General features: G+C 37.9%; 1 non-coding gene across 1 annotated transcript; it reads right to left on the reverse strand.

Annotated features, from left to right (window-relative positions):
- Nucleotides 1-3,179: 3,179 nt before the first annotated feature.
- On the reverse strand, nt 3,180-3,287 carry LOC122308592. Its single transcript, XR_006242112.1, has one exon. It is a non-coding gene; the product is annotated as a small nucleolar RNA R71 (small nucleolar RNA).
- Nucleotides 3,288-8,454: the final 5,167 nt, after the last annotated feature.

Here is an 8,454-nt window from a genome sequence, read left to right on the forward strand (position 1 = left end):
AACTATTATATTAATTAAATTAAAATATTCCTTCAGTGAAAATACAAATAAAATCGGGGTGTCACACCATGCATAAATTTATGTGTTCACAGATGTGATAACCCGATATGGTGAAGCATGAGCCATAGTTTATTTTTACAAGCCTTGGTAATTGAGGGCCCTAGTGATTTAAGGGAAGAAGAGGCCTTAGAAAAGTAATTGTGAATTTAAGCCCAAAAAAGAGAAATTTAGCCCTAAAAACCCTTAGTATAATTTGGCCCTTAAGGAAAACCCATGCCCATTTGGATTCTAGCCCAAGATCCAAACCCTAACCACTCGTGCCATGTGTCACACATGGAGAGCACTCTGTATCTAGTCTTAATAATGCGCTAAGGGGGAGAGAAGAGTGTTAGAAAGCCCAAGGGAAGGCATACACGCCAACCCTATGGAGGTACCACTTGTCACTCATGCTAGAAGCCTTCTAGAAGCATATCATTAAAAGATCTCCTAGGGAAAACCAAGAGGCACTTGGCCAAGCCCTCCCACATGCCTAGCAACTTCTAGTTTGTTACCCTTTCAATTTCCAAGAGAGATATGACCAGCCTAGGGAAGACCAAGGGGATTTCCAAGAAGGATTTATGGGGAAGGCCAAGGGACAAAGAGGATGGTTCAGTTTTCCATCCCACACACCCATCCTAGGGTTTTCTTAAGAATGTAACACTTGTCAACCATGCTAAGACCTTCTAGAAGATTAGAGAGGAGACAACCACGTGAAAGGACAAACCTACCCTCACTTTTTCGATCACCACTCCCATTCACTTGCCACATGCCGTACTAGGGTTTTGAGGAAGCATAGGGAAGTGGGAGAGTTATCTAGGGAATGTGCATGGAAGAGGAAAGATCTTCATGGGGAGAAGAGAGAGAGAGAGGGGCAGTACCTAGAAGACACCACACGCCCATGCCACTTGGCATGCATGCATCACCATTTTCTTGGAAAAATATAGAGGCTTTGAGGCAAAATTACACAAATGGACAAGAGATACATTGAACCTAGACGTAGGAGAAGGGCATAAAGGACATTAAGGTTCAGCCAAGGAGGGAATGGGAAGGTCCATGCCATTTGTTCAACATGCATTGGCTCTTTCTTGACCACTTAGCTTTAATGACGAAGGCTTTAAAAGGACCCCTGATGAGTGTGTGAAAGTGCACTTTAAATATTCTATTATTGGACTAAAATGCTAAAATGTGAATAGAAATCATAGGAATTAATGTGTATTCTTAAATTGAATTTCTATTTACGTTGAGATACTCCTAAGCAGTTTTTTTATGTCTAATTTCAGAGTTTTTAAAAGAGCAAGTCAAGCCTAGTTAAATTAAAAGGAGGACATTCATGGGGCTTGAGAGTAATTTGGAAGAAAAAAAAATCACAAAATGAAACCACAAGAAGTCCAAGTCCAAAATTCGCTAGGAGACAGTCTGGACATACTTTAGTCTTTTGATTGTATCTTTTTACTCACATGTCGGATTGATGCCATTCTTGATGCATTAGAAATATATCTTAAAGGGCTATAACTTTGTCTATGATAAGGATTTCCAAATTGGAACTCCTGATGGGCATACGTGGCTTCCAAGATAAGTCCTAAAATTTAGGCGATTTTTTTATGCAGAAATTAAGAGGACATTAGGGTTTCTTTCCTACCCTATATAAGCATATCATTCGCACGAAATAGAGGGGAGGAAAGGCACAAGAGGTAGATCTGAAGAGAGGAGAAAATCACTTCCATGGCCACCGTTCGCTTCAGTTTTCTCTGGAGATTTTTGTTGTCCAGTATATTTATGGGTAACTAAATTCTCAAGTAGGGTTAGGGATGAACTTGCACATTAGATGATATTTATAATTTATTTTTAATTCATGTATTTGATTTTCAATTGCTAAAACTCTTTTGTTTTATCATTCTCAATTCATCATTGATGTTTTCTTATTTGAATAATCATAGAATTTATTCTGTTTATAGATTCAGTCATACTTTTTCTATTGAATGGATTAGTTCTTTGATTATGTTTGGATCAATTATTTATGTATATTGATTTAGTTTTTTGCTACAATATCGCTCCCTGAGTATATTGTTGACATTAGATTTTCTCAATAGGGGTAGTAATTTACGTATTTTAAAAATGGTGAATGATTTTTCAAATGGTTAAATTTGATTTAATTTTGGCTTATAAATCTATACATTCCAATTGGAAATTTCGTAAATTGAGTTCCTAATTGAGTTATCCAATGAATTAAGAATAATTAAAATACCATATTTGTGCAAGGGATTCCCGACGCTCTACTATTCATCAAATTTGAGTACTTTTTTCGTTAATCACTTTGCTTCACTTTAATTTACATTTAAAATTAATCTTTGTTCTCCATTACTTATTTAATATTTTTCTTTAGTTTCTTTGTTCCTCTTGCTATTCCTTTAATTTGTCTCCCTGTGGAATCGACACCCCAAAGCTGTGCTACAACTACTGCGTTATTCTTTGGGCGTAATCAAATTTTGGCACCATTGCCAGGGAGACGGTAGAAGAATTGTGAGATAGTTTTTCTTTTCAACAGTTTGTAAAGGTGGTAACTTCGTTCCCTCTTTTAGCTTGCTGCATCTTTATTTTAATTTATATTTCTTTTTGTAGTTTTTTTTAGTGTTGCATTTTTCTCTACCTTGCATGCACATGTATAGAGACGCCTTGGGTCAGTTTGCTTGTAGACCTGTGTTAGAGTCAGAGTTTAATTTTTCTGATCATTTATTTGATAATTCTTCTAATTCTGAGAAAATGAGTGAACATGAAGATCAACCCACTAGGACCCTTCAGGATTACCTCCACCCTACACGCACAGCCACACCATCATACATCATGTTTCCAACTAATATTTGCCAATTGGATTTTAAAACAGGGATGATATAGTTACTCCCTACTTTTTATGGCATGGAAAATGAAAATCCATATGTGCACATTAGGGAGTTTGAGGAAGTAGTTGCAACTTTTCATAGTCAAAATGCAACTGATGACATTGTGAGATTTAAGTTCTTTCCTTTCTCTTTGAAGGATAGAGCTAAGATTTGACAATACTCATTGAGACCACGATCTATTGGGTCATGGAATGAGATGACTCAGGTTTTCTTTAATAAATACTTTCACCAACATAAGACCAATGCTTTAAAAAGGCAAATCTCCACCTTTGTACAAAAGGACAGTGAGACTTTGCATTAGTCTTGGGAGAGATTTAAGGAGCTATTGAATATGTGTCCTCACCATAGGTATGAGAATTAGCACTTAGTGAGCTATTTTTATGATAGACTTACGCCTAGAGAGCGTCAATTTGTGGAGATGATGTGTAATGGTGAGTTCTTACAAAAAGATCCTGATGAGGCCATAGAAATACCTCAATGAGCTTGCTAAAAAAGCTCACACTTGGATTGGACCTAGTGCTACTGAGAGCACAAATAGGTCACGACCTACAGGAAACCTAAATGGTGGTAAAATTTACCATCTCAGGGAAGAAGATAACCTAAAGGCTAAGGTTGAGATGCTCACTAGGGAGCTAGAGGTGTTGAAGAATAAAGACTTAAAGCCAACACACGTGGCTAATCATGCAGAGTCTTTTGGACAATGTTTTGTGTGTGGTGGGGTAGATCACCTTGCCCAAGAGTGTCCCACATTTGCTGAGATGAGAGGGATGTATGAATGAGAGGGATGTATGAGGAACAATGTAATGCCTTAGGTATGTACATGAAGCCTGTTGCACCTTTATCTGATACCTACAATCCTGGGTGGCGTAATCACCACAATTTTAGTTGGAAATCTGAAAACCAGCCACCTGCACAGCCCCCTAGATCATATCCTGCACCATATCATGCACCTTCATCTTCTAGGAGCCCCTTAGAAGATACTTTACATGCTTTTATTGAGGCACAGAGTAAAACTAATCAAAAGTTTGAATGTTTGATTATGCAGGTTGTTGAAGAAAATAAGGAGATAAAGAGCCAAGTGTCCAAATTGATGAGCTTCTTGAGTGCGAATGAGCGAGGTAAGTTTCCTTCTCAAGCTCAATCCGTACTCCATGGTCAACAAATGACACAAGAGAATTTGAAGGATGTGAATGCCATTGTGACACAAAGTGGTAAGTCATTACACATTCCAACAACGAACAAATCAGAGGATGTGGAAGAGGATCAAAGCAATAGTGGTGCCGAGCTACCCAAAGAAGCCGAGGCAATAAAGAGCCTAGTTAAGCTACCATTTCCGCAAGCTTTAAAACTGAATAAGCGAATTTTGGATCCTAACAATGAAATCTTGGAGAATCTCAAGTAGGTAAAAATTAACCTCCCTCTTTTGCATGTTATTAAACAAGTTCCAACTTATGCAAAAGTTCTTAAAGATTTGTGTACAGTCAAGAGGAAGCACCGTGTTAAGAAGACAACATTTCTGACAGAGCAAGTTATTGCTCTAATTGAACAGTGGATTCCTCCCGCATACAAGGATCCTGGTTGCCTAACCATTGCATGCAGCATTGGAAATCATGAGTTTGGGCAAGCTTTGCTAGATTTAGGAGCTAGCGTTAATCTAATGCCATATTCTATTTATTTGCAGTTGGGGTTGGGAGAAATCAAACCAACACCTGTGGTATTACAATTGGCTGACCGTTCAGTCAAAGTACCTTAGGGTGTGGTAGAGGATGTTCTAATTCAAATTGATAAATTTTATTATCCTGTTGATTTCCTAATCATTGACATTAGCTCTGTGGTTGATACTACTTCTAAAATTCTTGTGATTTTAGGTAGGCCTTTCCTTGCCACTGCTAATGCTCTTATTAATTGCAGGAATGGGCTCATGAAGCTTTTTTTTGGAAACATGACTCTTGAGGTGAATATCTTCCATATTGCAAGACAGCCAGAAGATGATGACGAGAGCCACCAGACATACATGATTGACTCACTCATAGAAAGGGGAGTTTCTATAGCTCATGATTTTGAGCCCCTTGAGTATTTTCTTGTTAATTCTGAGTTTGATTCTATCAGTAATCCATCTGATGTAGTTGATACTTGTGCTATCTTTGATAGAACTCAGGATTATGGCACTCGGGCCTGGCAACCGAAGTTTGAGGAGTTGCCTGAGAAAGAGGAAAAGCAAATTCTTTCAAGTGTGGAAGCACCCAAAGTTGAACTGAAACCTCTGCCTAAGGGTTTAAAGCATGCTTTCCTTGGTCCAGGTGATGCTTTTCCTGTTATTATCTCGTCTGAATTGTCTGAGTCTCAAGGTGAGAAATTACTTCAGATCCTAAGTGAGCATAAGTCAGCCTTAGGTTGGAGTATTGCTGATATAAAAGGTGTTAGTCCCCTAGTTTGTTCTCATAAAATTAATTTGGAGGAAGGAACTAGCCCTCGTAGAGACCCCCAGCGTAGGCTTAATCCTACTATGAAAAAAGTGGTGAAGAATGAAGTATTGAAACTATTAGATGCAAGAATCATATATCCTATTGCTGATAGTAAATGGGTAAGTCCTACACAGGTTGTTCCTAAGAAGTCAAGTGTTACTGTGGTGAAGAATGACCTAGGAGAGCTAGTCCCTACAAAACTTGTTACTGGGTGGTGGATGTGCATTGATTATAGAAAATTGAATGCTGCCACCCCGGAAAACCATTTTCCTCTCCCTTTTATTGATCAAATTCTTGAGCGTGTGGCTGGTCATCCTTTCTATTATTTCTTGGATGGTTATTCTAGTTATTATCAAATTGAAATTGCATTAGAAGACCAGGATAAAACCAATTTCACTTGTCCTTTCAGTACTTATGCTTTTCGTAGAATGCCATTTGGATTGTGTAATGCACCTGTTACTTTTCAACGTTGCATGATGAGCATTTTTAGTGACATGGTTGAAAATTGCATGGAAGCTTTTATGGATGACTTGACTGTTTTTGGATCTACTTTTGATGCATGCTTATTGAATTTAGAGAGGGTGTTGACTCATTGTGAGGAGAAGGAATTGGTTTTGAATTGGAAAAAATGCCACTTTATGGTACCTTCAGGTATTGTGTTAGGGCATATTATTTCTTCTAGGGGGATAGAGGTAGATCAATCTAAGATTGAATTAATCTCTAAGTTGCCTACACCTAGGACAGTAAAGGACGTGAGATCCTTTCTTGGTCATGCGGGCTTTTATAGGAGGTTCATACAGAATTTTTCCACCATATCTAGACCACTATGTGACCTCCTAGCTAGAGATGCCCCATTTTAGTGGACACAAGATTGTCAAGAGGCCTTTAAAATGCTAATTGACAAGCTTACCTCAGCACCCATAATGTAGCCACCTGATTGGACTTTACCTTTTGAGATTATGTGTGATGCAAGTGATTTTGCTGTAAGTGTTGTACTTGGACAACGAAGGGAGGGAAAGCCTTTTGTCATTTACTATGCTAGTAGAACTCTAAATAGTGCTCAGATGAATTACTCTACCACTGGAAAAGAGTTGCTAGCTGTAGTGTTTGCTTTGGATAAGTTTCGTGCTTACGTGATTGGTTCTCTTATTATTATTTTTACAGATCATGCAACCCTTAAGTACCTTCTTACAAAGAAGGATGCTAAGGCATGATTAATATGATGGATTTTACTCTTGTAGGAATTTGACATCACCATCAAAGACAAGAAAGGAGTGGAGAATGTAGTGGCTGACCATCTCTCGAGGCTCACATTTGAGGACACCTTTGACTACGTGCCAATCAGGGATGATTTTCCCGATGAGCATTTACTATCTATTACTTCTCTACCATGGTTTGCTCATATTGTGAATTATTTGGCTGCAGGTGAGATACCGGTGGATTGGAGCGCTCAGGACAAGAGGAAGTTCATAACTGAGGTACGTAATTTCTATTGGGATGATCATTTTCTTTTCAAGTACTGCTCTAACCAAATTTTAAGGCGTTGCATCCCTGATGAAGAGATTGCTAGCGTCTTGGAATTTGTCACTCTCAAGCTTGTGGGAGCCACTTTTCAATGAAGAAAACCGCTGCAAAAATTCTGCAGTGTGGATTTTATTAGCCCACCATATTTAAGGATGCAAACATCTATTGTTGCTTATGTGAAAAGTGTGAAAAGTTAGGAGTTATATCCTCTCGTAATATGATGCCCTTAAACCCAATTTTAGTGATTGAAATTTTTGATTGTTGGAGCATTGATTTTATGGGACCATTTCCTCCTTCTTTTGGATATCAATATATTATTGTAGCAGTAAATTATGTCTCAAAATGGGTAGAGGCAGCAGCTTGCAGGAGCAATGATAATAGGACAGTAATTAAATTTCTCAAAGAGAATGTGTTATCTCGATTTGGTACACCACGTGCTATCATTAGTGATCAGGGTACACATTTTTGCGACCGTTCTTTTGAGGCTTTGATAAAAAAATATGGGGTGGTACATAATTTCTACTGCCTACCACCCCAGACAAGTGGACAGGTAGAACTTGCAAACAGGAAAATTAAGCAAATTTTAGAAAAAACGGTCAACTCAAATCGCAAAGATTGGTCTTTAAGACTAGTTGATTGGCTTTGGGCCTACCGTACAGCTTTCAAAACTCCCTTAGGCATGTCACCTTATAGGCTTGTTTTTGGAAAGCCTTGCCACTTACCTGTGGAGCTCGAGCATCGAGCTTATTGGGCCATCAAGCATTTCAATTTTGACATGGTAGTAGCAGGTAAGCTTAGAAAATTTCAGTTGACCGAGTTAGAAGAGTTGAGAAATGATGCTTATGAGAACTCTAGAATCTATAAGGCTAAAATAAAAGCGTTTCATGATAAAAATATTTTGAGAAAAACGTTTAAGCCTAATGATCGAGTGTTTTTATATGATTCTAGACTCCATAAGCACCCAGGAAAACTTCGGTCTAGGTGGACTGGCCCTTTTGTAGTAAAGAATGTTTTTGTAAATGGGGTGATAGAAATAGAAAATTATAAGGATGGTCAGGTCTTTAAAGTAAATGGTTAACACCTTAAAGTATTAATTGATAGGCAAGTTCCGAAAGTGGAATACATTCCACTTGTGGATCCAGTCTATCAACCCTGACCACACCACCCATGTATGTTTTTCTTTATTTATTTTATTTTGCTTTGTTTTATTTTTGTTTTCTCTTATTTTCTTTCTTTTCCTTTTTGTTTGCTGTCGTTTTCTTTGTTTTTGATTGCAGGATGATTTCATTTCATCATTTCAGGTTACCATATTTGGTGCTTAGCGAGCTACCATCGTCACTTATCAGGTGTATTTTACCATTTTCAGTTACTCCCCATTCAATTTTGATTCTTAAACATTGAGGACAATGTTTCGTTTAAGTTGGGAGTAGTGGTGCAAACTCAGTATTTAAAATGCTTATTGGAACTCTGTGGCATATTTTTATTTGTCAATTTATTTTTTAATTTGCATCACACATGCATCATTTTCA

This window comes from Carya illinoinensis, chromosome 4 (assembly GCF_018687715.1).
Source record: "Carya illinoinensis cultivar Pawnee chromosome 4, C.illinoinensisPawnee_v1, whole genome shotgun sequence".
Classification (NCBI taxonomy): domain Eukaryota; kingdom Viridiplantae; phylum Streptophyta; class Magnoliopsida; order Fagales; family Juglandaceae; genus Carya; species Carya illinoinensis.